Source organism: Bombus pyrosoma, linkage group LG2 (assembly GCF_014825855.1).
Source record: "Bombus pyrosoma isolate SC7728 linkage group LG2, ASM1482585v1, whole genome shotgun sequence".
Taxonomy (NCBI): domain Eukaryota; kingdom Metazoa; phylum Arthropoda; class Insecta; order Hymenoptera; family Apidae; genus Bombus; species Bombus pyrosoma.
The window spans coordinates 13,089,254-13,105,497 of record NC_057771.1 but is presented as its reverse complement, the minus strand read 5'-3'; the positions used below and the strand labels follow the sequence as shown (position 1 = coordinate 13,105,497).

General features: G+C 41.3%; 1 protein-coding gene across 10 annotated transcripts in view; it reads left to right on the top strand.

Annotated features, from left to right (window-relative positions):
• Window positions 1-16,244, top strand: part of LOC122575527 — a 259,427-nt gene that overhangs the window by 41,238 nt on the left and 201,945 nt on the right. The window contains exon 3 of one of the 10 annotated variants that reach the window (XR_006319462.1): window positions 15,433-16,132. The exons of the other annotated variants lie outside the window; for them this stretch is intronic. The gene's annotated coding sequence lies outside the window, so the exon portion shown is untranslated. The remainder of the gene's footprint in view (window positions 1-15,432; window positions 16,133-16,244) is intronic. 10 annotated transcript variants of the gene reach the window in all.

Below are 16,244 nucleotides of genomic sequence, written 5' to 3'. Positions count from 1 at the left end.
TAAACGACGCAAATCCCGCGGAGCATTAATGTAAATTCATGCGGAGCGGCTCTCCTAATCGGCTTCGAGTACACCTGCACGCGCCATATGGTGTTTTCTATTCCAGGAGCAACGCGTTGTCGATTGGAATAGTGCGTGTTCTACGGGGTGGCGAGGCCACGACCCCATCGTAGGTGAGCTTCGAAGCGACTACGAACCCTCGGCTCCTCGATCATTATGTATCGCCGCCACGGATTACGAGCTATTATCATTCCAAAGTGGAAAGGGACGTGTCCACCGCTGGCAATCCACGAAAAACAGCGGCATATGTTTGATAAGTTCGTATGACGTTCTTTTCTCGCACCCCCTTCAGTATACCACCACCGTGACCGCCAAGAGGAGCACGAATGTTGACACGCGCGATAATTAAATTTGAATGGCAGCAATTGGGAAATGCGTGTCCCTTTTGTAATGGCTTTTTGATCGCCTGGTGGCAATTAAACCGACCGATTTCGCAATCGAATTAATCGCAAGTAAGCTGGTAGTGGGCAGCTACTTTATTACGCATCTCGATAGATTTTGAAACGGTTGTTTGTACAGTGACAATACCTGCGATTCGATATAGGTAAGACATAGATAAGATTGCGAAGGATATTTTTATGTAATTTTTCTTGGTAATTTTTTATGTGTGCGTACGAGTCAGTGCGTTAATTATTTTTATTCGTACAAATATCAGAGTTTAGATTTTCAGGTATAAAAGGTATCATTTTAGAGGAAATATTCTAATTATTGTCGTATGAGTATGTTATTTGATAATTGATGAAACTCTTTCCTTCTAACGGGTATGAAATATCGCGACTTTCTTTCAGAAAGACACAGTTTGAACCTAGAAGCTTCAATTTTGACAATCACATGACCTTCCTTTTTTTAAATTCCTATACTTAAAGGGAAATAAAAAGTTAGAAATTTCAAAACTCAGGTTTCGATCCTTTCCTGCTTAAACCGTCTCCTGAAACCGTCTCAATTGCAAGATCCATAAAAAATCCTTCGTGACTTCTGCGTTTCACCCTATTCCCGAAAGAGACCAAGTTTCCACGATAAGACCGTACAGAAATTTTACGTATCTTCCTTCTTCCCGTTCTTTAGAGAAGCTTTTTCCTCGAGATTCGAAGGAATTTCTATTTTCGTCCCGACCACAGATATCTTTCTCTCTGCGGACTCGGGAACAGTTTGAAGCTCGCGTCAAGATTTCAGAAGGCATTACGGACCGCGACAGTTTATTATCGCACATGTGGGTTTAGTCTGAGAGTTGTCTCCAACTTGGCGAGCAAGTCGGCCGATCGTCTGTCCGCGGGGCCACCGAATAAAATCAGCTTCTTCTGACCGACGCGACGGGCCAGGCTTCGAAAAAGAAGGAAAGATGCGCACCAGATTTGACATGCTACGCTCCGATCAATCTTCTTACCGTCATCCATAATCCCGCGAAATATTCTCGCGATAAGACGAACAATCTCCTTGGAAAATATTATGAAAATAAAAATTTGATTTTTGATTTGACGATGATTTCAGAAGGAAATTCTTACAAACCTGAAACAAGGTATCGAGAATCATATCAAAGTTATTTGAGCAAGAAATTAGCTAATTTAACTGTAATATTAGCAATCGGATTCTTTTAACGATTGAAGGAATTGGTGCAATAAGGAGACGTCGTTTTCTAGTAAATTGAGCAAACCAACAAAAACCAACATAAAATTTATCAAAATCAAATCGCCTTATGAAACATACTGCATACATTCGTACTAATAAACTTTCGCACTTTTCAATACCTTTCTTTCTCTTTCGATAAATACAATTTCAATATTGAATCTGTCTCCAGCAAATCGTTCAATTTTAGATTTCCCAGACTAAATATCCACAAACTACTCGGAATCGCCGTCCCGTGGATATTTTCATGTCGAAGTTTGCGCAAATATTTAAAATAGTAAAACTTGAAGCTGGTAGCCAAGAGAATTTAGATTGTTAATTAGCAAAATTGATTTAATCTCGAGATCCAACGAACAACAAATAGAAGTATAATTGAACCGAAATTAAAGATTGAACACAGTCCAGAAACACAAAGAATTTTCGAAGCAATATGAACGTGAACGACGAAATGGGACAAGCTAAAAATAAAATAAGGAAGAAGGCGAAACCACAGTGGAGGAAATCCACTTTCGAATTTACATCAAAAAGGACTTCGTACGTGGATTAACGCTCGGTAGAGGCGTTTCTAGAATAAGTCTTTAGAAATTCTGATCGTCGCCAGAGCGATAAATAACGAAAGTCCTCCGGAGTGTATATCTTTCGAAAGATCAGGTTGGGATAATGAGAGGCAGGGGCTGACCTGCAGGTGTGGGATGGGGATCTGCTACCGGGCTACGCGTCATTGGCGTAGCCACCAAAAAATCGTTTCCTGCCCGTTCTCTTCGACGCCCCTCCGCCAAGTTCCCCATCCTTCCACTTCCACGGTCCCATTACTCCGTTTTTTTACCGGAAATTTTGATTTGCTGCCATCGCTGTAAAAACATCGTTCCTCAATATTCGATCCTCCATTATATCATTGAAGGAATGACGCAAAAAGCGCGACAAATATCTGGCCAACGGATGAAGAAGCTGGGACAAAACGAGAAGAACGAAAGGCACTCGGCGGCAAAAAACTCTTGTGAACACTTCTCGAAGAGGAAAGGGTTTATTTTGCCAAGTTGTACGGATTTTGTTGCGATTTCGTCTGGTCTCGATGTATATTAAATCAAGCTTGTCCAATTGTTTCTTCGTCTTTTTCAGATGACTTGTTTCTGTCCTGTATTTTTTACTTGCTTGGTATTCGATGGTTGGCATCGAGATTTCGTAAGAGTTTTCTATTTTCTTAAGTTGGTGGACGTGAGATATACCGTGTGAGGCTTTATCTCGGGATATACCTGTTTCCAGCTGTTGTAAATTAATGATGTAGAAGTAGCTCAAGGATATGGTGTAGACGCACGATGATGAAATCGTGGAGTAAAGTGTTTCATGAATATTGTTAGGTTGGGATGATTTTATTGTCGAGATCGTTAATTACTGTAATAAATAGAGGTGGATTTGTACTATTGTTCCCTTGACAGTTTTATTTATGCGAATAATTAATTTCTCGTTATTTAATAATTTAATGAGTTAATAAAATTGATTTGATGTTTGAGGTTTGATTAACCTAACCTTCGAGTTTCTAGTATGAATTCGAGAAAACTATGACATTGCAATTGTAATGCCGTACGTATGGAAGGTAGGGTAATGAATAATGACTTTCAGACGACTCGGCATTTTTAGACTCGTTCAACAGCCAGCTACCTGTAGCGACAGACCACAAGAATATGTACACGTTGCATCAGCAGCTCATCTTCTGGTAATATGATCTAACGTGAAACGGTGTACGAGATTAATAAACGACGATAACTATGATACGAAACACATAGTATACATCGAATCTCTAAACCAGAAACCGAGATTCGATTTTTATTTTAATTGCCATAATCGATGCTTAATGTAATTTCTTTTCGCCACAATGGCGACATGAATCTTTCGATTTGCAATATTATTCCGATTTATTATATTATTTTATATACGAACCTGTCTTACCTAATCAACGCGTTGCGTAATTTCAATCTATTTTAAATTTTCTCAATGACATATGCAAAGATGATACGAAACTTCTTTTACATCGAGCGTCGAGCTACAAATCGCGATTCCACATTTGTTCGAGCGTTTGAAGCTGCCTGAAAAATTAGTTCAAACTATTCATATTCATATATTTTTCTGGCATAGAAAATAACGATATGAATTTTTCAATTCGGAATAGAACACCTACACATCCAGAATTCAATGCCACATACTCATCGCTAGATATAACGACAATTAATTTTGCATATGATTCGACATATATTCCATTAGAGAATCCAATCTGTCCTATAGTCTGTACTTGATACAATTCCAATTAATCCTAACCTAAGCCAACGAAATCTTGCCAATAAGCAACAACGACACGAATCTTGCAATTCCACCAAAGACCCCAAATACACCCTAATCTCTCGATCCTCCAGTTCGTGGCACACAATTATCCGGCCAATAAACGCACCTATCGAATACCTTGGAAATCGACAAATTCACTTTCGTAGCGAGTGGCAGGGGACAGAGAAGCATTCTCTCGGTGGAAGCTCGGGGGATCACGATTTACAGGCGAGTCGTTCGCGGTATTCGAATAAATTTGCCGAGGCTATAGCCCGGTTCCGGTTACGTAGGGCAAGCGAGAGCGAGAGAGGGAAATAAATTTCCGGGATCGACGACGTCGCGACGCGACTCGGAGGAAAATCGAGCCAGGGGCTAATTGTGGCCGGGAGGAAGGGTGGTTTTGTCGTGGCACTACCAGCTGGAAAATCCTCGTCCGCATTCCACGTGGACGAACGCGTCCACGACGAAGAACGACCGGAAGCCCATTGACCGATGCCGGAATGTAATTTCGTCTTGGCTGAAATTCTGCCGCGAGACGTGGCTCGCCTTATTGGCCTTTATGCGGCGTGCCGACTGCTGCTGCACCTATAAAACTCGCTGCAGACCATTATTGTGAGCCCCCGCCACCTAGACACCATCCTCCGATCCACAGAACCTACGACGAGATTCTGTTTCTCTTGGCAGACGCGTATGAACACGCAGAGAAAATAGAAGGTGGGAGGAAGACGAAAAAAAAATGAGCAAGATGAGAATTTGAGGGATGGTTTATGAGATCTTCTGGAACGTTTCCCTGCCTCCGGCTGGATATTGAAAATTTATTACCGATATATATGTATATAGACAGTCACAGGTGTTCAAAGGGAAAGATCGAAGAGCTGTTTTATTAATAAGGGTTCATGGTGGATTGCAATTTGTTGCGAGGAATTATAGGTGCATCGTATTCCGTTATTCAAGATTACGTGCAGGTAGGTATAATGATCCAATTAGGACGTACAAGATATCTCGTTTAACTGTATCACTTGGATCATCTTTTATTTCCGGCATTTTCTGCTATGCGTTACGGTAAATTCTTGGTTAGAACATTTTTACGTGTGATAGTGTTTAGTGCGTATTAAGAATCCTCACGGGATCGTTCAGTCGAGTATCGATGCTTTTATTACTATTCGATAGTGGCTCTTAACGTGAACTCGATAATCTATCTATTCGTTGTATAAAATAAAGTAAAGTAAAGGTGAACGTCTATATATTCGAGTTAATCCTGCGAGAATCAGTGGACAGATTTTGATACCGGTTTTTACCATTTTAAAGATCTAGACGTGGGAGACATTAACTTATGACAAAAGGAAACAGGAGTCGAAAAATATGAACCGGAGACAGTTTACGGATATTCGAAAGGCGACAGCGACTTTCTTCGCTGCGATCATGTTTTATAATCTCTCCCACTTTTCTCTTCTCGGCGTGCGGCATGTCAGAGGCTTGACGACATCGCTGTGTGACCATCGGTGTTGTTTCACGGATTACAGAACGTTTATCGAGCCAGTAGGAAATCACCAATTCGTCAGTCGTATTATTAAAGAAAAATTATGTATTTAAGATCCCTGGTAAAGACCGAATATATCAGCTAGTTATAAATAATACAAGATTCCTCGGTTCAATGTTAAACCTCTTTGCTTTATGATTTTTTATGATGCTTATCTTTCCATATCTAACAGAAGATACTGGAATGATTTATAGAATTTCCGATAGGTATTCGATACCCGGTAGCCTTGGGATTTGGAATTACGATTTTAATTACAATCCCATAGAAAGATTAAAGGGAAACCTTGATACAAGTATAGCTTCTCTTCCCTGGTTTTCATCCTTAATCACTCAACGTTCATATTTCTCTTGTAGCGTAGCGTGTTCTCGATATCTGCTCGCCTACCTATAATTCTGAACTGAACCGATATTTTGTTATAATAATTTTGCATTATAAATCATTCGTTACTGAGCTACTTGCTAATTTACAGTTCTTTTATTCTAAATCCTTTCCTCGAATCACAATGCATAATTTTCCTAATGACTGAAGATTCAGCGTCTGAAATGCAGATAACAGTTGCTTCGAGAATCAACTAAAAAGATGGATATTGCACGACTAAGATCGTCAGGATCGATTTATCGAAATACAAATCCTAAACCGCTGCGTTAGAGGAGACAGCCAGGTCCAAATATCGATTTCAGATGCGTTTTTCCAAGTTAATAATCAACAATCGTAAAAAGATATCCACTTCCGTGGCCCATGCTCCATTCTGCAACCGGATACGGACGCGTGCATGCGCTCGAGCACCGGTGTCGAGTCATGGAAACGAGTTTTCTGCGCGTTGAATTTCAGGGTGAATCAAGAGCGACGACCCTCGACGACGACCTTTTAAGCGGCGTGCACAAGCGTGGTGGCGGTGGCGCGCACGGTTGTTTGGCCGCGTCGTCTGGTCATATCAGCAGGATGATCGGGCGGGAGGGGCGATGACGGGCCACGATGATGATGACTTTGATTCGCAAACACGCACCCCAATTACACCGGGGCTCGGCTGCTATCCGCGGTCCGACGTTCGATCGCCTAGCTGACCGTGCATTAGCTGCACCAACAATGCATTATTCAGTGCATACACGTTCTGTTGACGTATTTGCCTGTTTCGTAATATGATTGCCGCGATATTATTCCCTGTGTACGTATACTATCCACCGTGTTCCACCTGCAGACGAATAACTTGCCGTTTTACAACGATTTCGTCGGCAAATATTAATCCGACCGTCTATCGTTCACCTGCCACTTGGATTTCGCCTGCTTGCGTTTTCAGTTTACGGACGACCATTCGATTAACGATCGATGCCGCGAGATCGAAATTACGTACGAAAAGTAGGTGTACAATTTTCTTGATTTTCCGACGTCGGCGTTATTTAGTGCGTAAAAGGATGCGTTTTGATATAAAAGAGGAACAGATTATTCGATTCAAAGAGACGTGACTTTTAGCAAGAAATAGCAGATGCATGAACAGTACGTCTAATGTGTATTAAATATGACGACTGATAGGTTTCAAATGAATATTTTTCAAAGTCATAGCTTTCAGAAAAATTCCGATAGTCAAATTTAATAGGAAGACGGTTTTAGTAATACGTGTGTAATTGGTTGACAAAGTACACGATTTTAAAATTGCTCTCATACGAGAAACAAAAGAAATGATTTATATCTCTGCCCTGTGGTCTTCATGTAGGAACCGGTTATTACAATCATCATTAATTTGTCTTGTTATTACGTTATGTAAGTAAAATTGAAGAGAAAATCGAAGGTATATAATAATAGCTATACGAGAAATCTTAGTCCTTGTTGCACATATATCTTGCTTGATAATACATGTAATTACAATATTTGTACCAATACCTCGTGAGCTTTTTCTTACCCTAGTTATAATTCCATTATTACGTTATCCATCATTTTTTACCCTTCAAGTAATCATACAGATAAAATATTTCTCTGACAACCGCAGAATTGTACCGCTCGTCGTACACTCGTTAATATTTTCCTCCTATTATGACATAATCGTGAAAACCACTGTTTTATCAAACCGAATCTAATGATCAATCGGCTGATAGTTTTTCCTGTTTCGTACTGCGAAATAATCACTATATTTATTATTAAAGCACTCAGAAGTCCTTTCAATAACATTCACGCTATCTGCTCCAAAACGATAGAGTTGTGAAAATGATTCGTCCAAACCAATTCGCAATTTCGTTACGCAAACTTTTATAAATCTGCGATACATTTTTCGAATTTTTATTGGCAACACTTAAGCGATCTTTTTTATTTTTTTCTCGCGTATCTCCATTATATCCAATCCATCCATATTCAATATATCTCCATTTTGACTTCTTTTTGATACGTATCGTATTTCTACTATCAAGCGATCAAATGCCGAAAAAGATTCGATTAGCTTTTTTGGTAGCGCGATTTGATAGGTTTGCGAACCGTGAGAAAACGATCGACGAAACGGATTGGACGTCGCACCGCTTGAAAACGATCACTGACAGAATTTCTATAACGCGGCCCGTGCGGTGAAAGAGCGAGCGCGAACGATTCGCGTTTCGCACGTATCCGATCCGTGACCGTCCTACCGATGCACATGCCTCTATTGTATTTTTGCTGCATGTGCCATTTAGCTTGCTATTCTTGGCTGAACTTCCGCGTACCTGCCTCGATTGACACGGCAGAGACGAGCAGCGTGTCTCCTGTCCGCCGATCGCGCACGATAGCTAGTAAGTAGACGAATCGACGACCTGTTCGCGTTTCTTGCCAGCGTCAATTAGATGCTCATTGCTCACAGACGTCGTGGCGATCAGACATCGACGATATTGATGGAGTCTCTGTGGATCGTGAAAGTGAAAGAAGGATTTTACTGGCAACGGTCAATTAAGAGACTGAAATTGTAAATGATGTAAATATCGGAAGAGAGATTTTTGGTTTAGAGTAAGCAAGAAATATCGGATTAAATAACGTTATATAATTTTAAATATATTATTCTTACATCATTGAAATATTCAGCATGGAATTTACATTATCTTTTCACTGCAAACATTGTTATTTAGTCTTCTTCAATTGTACTGGAAAATTGGAAATGTTCGTTTATATACCAACATCGTATTATCGTATGGCTATTATTTGTCTAAGACTTTTTAGTAAGTTTTCCGACATAATAGGAAAGATATAAATTTGTAAGATATAATATTATGTATAAAATCTACAATTTTCGGGTATCCTATTGTTTTACTGTCATCGTTAACTAGATGTTGAAATGACCATGTGAAACAGCGGCCGCTGCAATTGAAACGAATAAACCGGAACCGCCAGAGAAAAGAAATTGAGACATGAAAATTGCAAATGGTCCATTGAGCGAAACCCCGCGTGGCCGTAGCTTTCGCCCGGTCAAAACGCATCGATGGTTTAATGCGATTGGAAATCGAATTGTCTCTATCGAAGCTTGCGATCGAGTACCCAATAGTTTGTTTGAGTTTTCATTTTCCCCGTAATTACTTTAGAGCGTTCATAGGCGAAACGAAAAGCATGCAGAAAGGGGCGGCGAGTAAAAAGTGAGAGAGAGAGAGGGAGGGAGGATGGGTGAAAGGTGGAAATATCGGCGAAATTCCATGGGGAGAGGCGAGTTCGTTGTGGATGATATGACATTCCCGCGAGCAAGCGCAAATCTGTCGCGATACAAGCAAACAAATGCAAAAACGCGCGGCCGGAAATACGCAGGCCGATGCGGCAGGCGCATCGAGGTCCGGCCCGGCCACAAATATTTGCGTTTCAGAGTGCTGTCCGTGGTAATAACAAAGGAAAATAGAGCGTGGAACGGACTCCCAAGTTCGCGCTGGTTATGCATTCGCGTGACACGCCGAGAATACGCCCTTCCGATTAAACCCGGCCACGCTTCTGCCAGTTTTTAACGTTGTACAACAACACGCCACGCGTTTTCAAACTGGTCGCGCCGATCCATTGCACGCGACACACCAAGGAAACCCTTTTTCCCCTATTTTTCCTGTTTTTCGTGGAAAGGAAATTCGGTAGAGGATTTGTGCTCTTCTATGTTTGCTTCGATTTTCTACACATGGGTATGTACGTTAGAAAGACTAGAGTAACGAACGGTGAATAGAGAGTTACGCGTTTCTAATGGAATTAGAAATTTTGCGTGGGAGATTTTTGTGATTTCGGTTGGACACGGTCTACTGCGTCTTGCGTAAGCTTCTCAGAAGCCAAACTGATCGACTCTTTCATTGCAAAGACATATATATATATATATCGAGTTCTCATTGGGGTTGGGGGCGTGTAACGAATCTTCATTTGGATTAGCCATTGTTGTTATACAATATAGATGATATTTACTGGTACAAATATGGTTATTACAGAATTTGGCAAGTAACCGTGGCGACTAGATACTCGAGACGCTAATGACAATGATCTTAGGTTCAATAACGAATCCACGATCGACGGGATAGCAAATGCGCTTTCTTCCAAAGTCTAAGTCGACCTGAACTTACAAGTAGAACTCAACTTACTCGTCTTAGTCCAAGTGGAACTGCACTTATATACTCTTCTCTATACCTCTCTGTACCCCTTGGGTCAACTATATTTTTAAGGAGAGCTATGCAACTATTCCATACTTCTGTTAGGTAAAAACGTCCATCCCGTGACCGTGGCTACGTTTAGCGATCAGATGTGTCACTTCGAACCCAAGTCTACCGTCATAAATCTCGGGCAAACATAATCGGATTAAATCATAAACAACTACTTCCAAGTTTTATTATTTAAGCACAGCTATAATAAAAAGTCCTAGACTAAAGTATTGGGCATTTTCCTAAAAATTCCAAAAGAAAGGTCCCGATGTTCTTTCATCTCCGACTTATATAATTAATATTCTATTATGAAGAAACGAAAGAATTAAATTAATCAACTACATGTTCTGAAAGTTTCTTAATTTTACTTCTAAAATAGATGCATGATTGATATCTAATTGGGTCGGAAATGATTTAAAGAACAACGTTTAACGTAATAACAGCATTTAAACAATATTATCTCCAGTGCCTCCCTGTAATTTCCATTCATTTTAAGTAAATCTCACCCTCGTACAAACAAAGCGAACAGAAAATGATAATCGTGATAATCAATCTAATTTTCCGCAAAAGTGAATCTTGTCTCTCTCTCTCCCTCTCTCTCTTTCTCTCTCTAAACCTCTTTGTTCGTTTTCGATAACTATTCGAAAGCGGCAGAAGAACGATTGTATGGTCGTTAATGCGTATCCTGAAACTCGGGGCTTCTCTATTCCCGACATTCGTAGTGGTGACCGTGCGTGGTCGATTTAAATTAATAAAGCTAATCGAGCCATAATCTATCGGACAGAGAGAGAGAGCGCCTAAAACAGCAGACGGAGTTCGCCGGTCCATTGTTGATCGCGCGTTCAAAATATGCAAATGAACGGGGGATGAAAGCGTCCCGACGCGCTGTTCGGTCGTCATCACTCAGTTGCGCGACACCAGCTATACCGTTTTCCCTTTTAACCATGTGTGTGTATGCGCGTGTGTGTATTGGCGTGGACACGCCGGTGATAATGAAAATACCGCGATGCCAGCGGGCTCGGTGATCATTACGGTCATCAGCGGAATGACCGGCTCGATAGTCGATCAATTAAATAACCCTGGTCGAGGTACGAGTGAAATCGATGCGAAGCCTGACTGACCGACGCGATCCGGCTTCGAGTCCATAAGCGAGTTCTATGGGATTGGGAAATATTTTGCTCTCGTCGATGGGATAATGGAGAGTAGAGTTGTTTGCCAGATATTAGCATAGACGGGCTATAGAATAGACTTGTCGCCGCGTACGACTTGTGTCATATGTAGTCTGCGGGTATTTATGCAAATTTATATTTTTATAGACAGAGTAAAGATATGGAAATTAAGCGGAACGTCTCAGTTACTAAAAGAAGCATGAGTACTCTACTTTGAATGCTTTAAATATCTTTGTATATTATGAGAATTTCAATTTTCTAGAAACGCGTAAGTATCGATAGATTACGGTAAATACCACGGGACGTTCGCAACATTGTTTTACAAGGATTTGCACGTTATCCTCGTGCGCAATTAATTCCATGGAAAATTAATAATGTTGGTATCATATTATAAGAAAGTTTCGTTATGTGGTGTCGTTGATCTAAATCGATCGTTGATTGTTATTTCGACGAAATTTATTCGTACAATTAGTTCGATAACATTCTTAATACTTAATTTAAAGCGACCAATCTGAGTCTCTTACTAAAACATTTTCTTATTAACGTAAAAGACTAAAAGGTACTCGCATTTACTTCGAGATAGATCCACATATTTATTAAAATCCGGTCAAAGTAACAAGTTCCATTTCGCGGTAATACGGTTCTCATCCGGCTCGAAGGTGCTCAAGCTCCGCCTTTCTTCCTCGTTAAAGTAGCTTTTTCTATTCAGCCAGTGTATATCAATGATGATACTCTTTTAGCCCGCCAGTTTTTACACGCAATTTGTGCCCATCGGGGTAAAATAATCCTCGCGCGCGAACACGATCAAACGACGAAGCTACACACTGTATCCGCGGGTTTGCTTGATTTTTATTTAACGACTGGTTGCGAAACGGTGTTGAGCGACGATAAATTACCAAGCTGAACGGCCGAGCTTCCAGTAAATAATGCTTCCTCGAACGGTTTCCATTACGGCTGGCGCGAGCTAGCGCGCCAGCACAAACGGCGTGTACTTTTTCGGTGTAAATTATTACACTCTGCCGAAGCCATCGGGGATCCTAGACCATCGAGCCTTCGATTGTAAAAACCGGCAATAAGGGGCCGGCCACAACTATCGCTCGTTTCTATGCAACTTCTTCGGCATTACCTTGAAATACGAGCGAACGGAGAAGCAAGCCCGAGCTGTGTTGCAACCGCGATTGTAACGGGCCACGTGGCCTCCTCGTCGTAAATATTACGCCCGGTAGGCAAACGGTCCGCGCCTTCCTTCCGCGAATTCGACCAGAGAACAAACCTCAAATCGTCGTAACCGCGAATTCGTGGTCTGACCATCGCGTCCAGTTCTACTTTTTCATTGCCTTTTCTTACGCTCTTCGGATACTGGTAGGTAAATGTCAGATTGCGCGCGTCAAATCTGCGATTCGATGGGCCAACAATCTGGCGAATTAATTAGACTACGTATACTTATGCAAAGTCGTATCTTTTCGAATACGGTTGGGAAAATTGATCTATCACGACGAGTACTATTATTTTGTATACTCTATATATTTTTATCGCGTACTATGTTGATTTCTTCCCTTTCAAATTTCTTACGAATACCATAAAAATCCGCGGTTAATTATAACCGTGAATTCATTGTCTGGCCATTGTATCTGTACTGGCGTTTCTACTTGGTCTTTTTCTTACGCTTTGTTAGTACGCATGGGTAAATGTTCGGTCGGCGACGTGGAAGGGTAATTGAGCTGGTTCGAACGGAATAATTAGACTTGTTTGGTAGCTACTCGAATATACGAGCTTCTATGATACACGTTTTGTCGTGATAGTAAATTAACCAGGAGATTTACGGTGCTGATGTTTATCGTCGTATTATCTGGATTGAATATCGTGTATTTCATTTCGATATTCATAGACGTAGCTAGCAATGAATCGAGTATCAATAATACCTATCAAATAAATTATAATGCCAATGGATTCTGTACAGACACCGATGGGCAATAAAATTTCCAATTCATTTTCATACGTACGACGGAACGATGCAAATTTTCATCAAAATTTTCACCTTTCCCAACGAAAAGATCCCGAGAAACTAATCAGGAGAACCGCATCTCCAATTTCCACATGTTTCCAAACCACCTCAGACCACATCACCGTTCATCCGCTGAGCGGGCCCACCAGTCCATTTCCGTAAAAACCTAAAAAGAATGAAATTTCCTCGAGGTAATCGTCCCGGTAGGAAATCACCGGACCTGCAACGGTTATCATAGTGACGATCGTGATCCATTCAGCCGTTCGAAGGGGCGTTTATCGCGATCGTCGACTTCCAGCGACGCGTCACCGCGCAGGATATAGGCGCAATTACCAGCGCGGATGGGGACCTATCCAGACGACGAAGATGGCCAATTCGCGGAGAAGGGGGAGAAAACGCGTCCGCGAAAATCGCCTTGCATCGTGTTCTGGATGCTTCATCTGCTGGCAGCTACTCGCGTTTCTTCCTCGAGAAGTCTTCTCCCGACCGTAGCTTTATTGGGCTAATTTAAATAACGACATGGAAGGGGTGCCATCTCGTGCCTCCGCCCCTTTCTCCAACTTTCCACCTCCCGGCTTTCTATTCGACGGGCCGAATATCTCGTCGCTTCTTTTTCCCCCTCGTCGTCTTTTCCCAGCCCGCAGTAGTCGCGATGACTGAAGGATTTACGGTCTTTTATTGCGCCGAGCGTTCATCTCGAGCGAATGCAAATTAAGATCTCGCTGCCCTCCACGCTCGTAGACACGTACCCGCGGCTGCAGTGCATCGCCAACCGGGAGAAAAGGAGCTTTTGTCTTCGGGCTTCTGGCCCGTTCCAACGTCTACAATGCTCGCCTTTGTGGCGGCTTGTTACCGAGATGTTGCTCCTCTCTATCCTTCGCCTCTCGTGTTCCTTCATCTTTCGTGGCTGATTTTTACCCGCATTTTCTCTTCGGTAATTTTGAACCACTGAATAAGTTGTTTAAATTCCTTAATCCCCCGTTATTTATCACACAGTCTGTTTCGTGATTGCTTAATCTCTATTCGTGCTTCTTGTTACTTCGATACATTGAAAAGAATATGAACACTTATGCAAGTTTTATTTCTCTATTTTCGACAAAATTTCCAATCTCCTATCTTTTTATTTTTGTTATATTAATCGTTTACATCGGCATGCAAATGGCAGATTAATTTTAAGAAAATGAAGAATTCCCGAAGGAATTGCTCGATAGGAAAATATTTGCACGTTAAAAAGCGCCCGAAACTTTCTATCGGATGTCCAATAATAATGCAAGAGTTAATTCATCAAGAATGAAAAATAATACTACAAATTCTTCCGGAGTTTGTGCTGGCGGAACGGCTACCAGTCTCGGTAAACTACGCCCGAGGAAGCAGCGGTGCAACGTTTCTACGTTTCTGCGAGATACACCGGCGGCAAGGCGAATAATTCACCTGCAATTTTAGGCTCGACCGAGCCGCGTAATAAACCAGTTTATACGCGTATTAAAGCCGTGCTTTTTCGCCGGCAGACTGCAAGAATCGCAATATGATAATTGCTGGAAACCAGCGTGCACGCGCGCGCCTTTACCCGACTAGCCTACTTTCTAATTCCGCGTCGCATAACACGCAGAAGCCGTGAACTTTACTCCTGTACTCGTTCTTCCTTTTCTCCAGATCTTCCTCATAAATCTTTATTTTGTAACTGTCGCAGTCGACGCGCCATTTTATTAGAAAGTTAGAAAAGCATAATTATCCTCTCAACGAAGTTTGCGACTGTAATATTCCGAAATTTTGCAAAACTTTCGATGTAAAAATATCCGAACCCGCAGCGATTCTATGATATCTTCGTCGGAATTGTAAAATTTAGAATTCGATAAAGATTAAAATTTGAATTTATCGTAATCTGAAGGAAACGTATGGTTGACGCATATATTTTCCTCGATCGAATGGTTGAAAAGCAAAGACATTTTTTGAAGCAGAATTTTTCACCACAACGTTACGTCTTACGTTTTCGAGATAATAAAGCGAGAAGCGCGATAAACAAAAGGAAGTAAAAGAAAATAAAAGACAGTTTCTTCGTAAAAAAAAAAAACATGATTTCTTATTAATCTTAAACCGTTTGGCTTTCACTTCCAGCATATTTCTAATCTGAGACTTGGTGGCAGGAAGAAAATTGCAGAATTATTGTGACGATGTGAGATCAAAGGAGAAGACTGAGAGGCGTTGCGTTAAGGAGAAATTGGAGGTTAAAAATGTAGAAAGCTCCGGGAAACTTGACGGTTGAAAGGCCGTGAACTGGACTGGGGGCAAGATTCGTGTGGATTAAAAAATCGTGGGAGAGAAGGATTGAAGCTTCTGCAGAAAGAGACAAGAAAGATGATTTTCAAAGAGAGGAAGAAACTCTGAAGATGTTTAAAGAAGATTGCGAAGTTCCTTGGAAAGCAGATGTTCAAACGCTGGAAGAAGTTTCAAATGAGAGACAAGGATCCAAAAAAAAGAGAGAGAGACTCTCCAGACAGGTTGTAGATTAAAGACTCTTTAACCACAGGGTGAAAATAGTAGAACGCAGTGTCAAGGTTGAAATGCTTTGAATAGAAAAATATAGAAAATCCTAGATAGACTCTAAAATCTCTGCAATATGTGAAAAATTGAAAGAACACAGAAACCATCCAGATCGAGGCAAACAAAGGAGAAGAAAACATGGCGCGCAGAAGCAATCTAACCGCAAGCGAAGCGTAAAAAGCTGTCGCATCGTTTCTATTTCATCAGAAGCAGCCTCTAGGTTGCCGCAGAAATTGTCCGTAATTACGGTGTCCACGCGCATGACAATCATAATGTATGCACCACGGTCTTTTCTTTTTCCGTGACGCGTTCGTCATATGTTTCTGTTCGATTCGCGAACTATACGCCATATGACAAGGTACCGACGTAATGCAGTAATACATGTA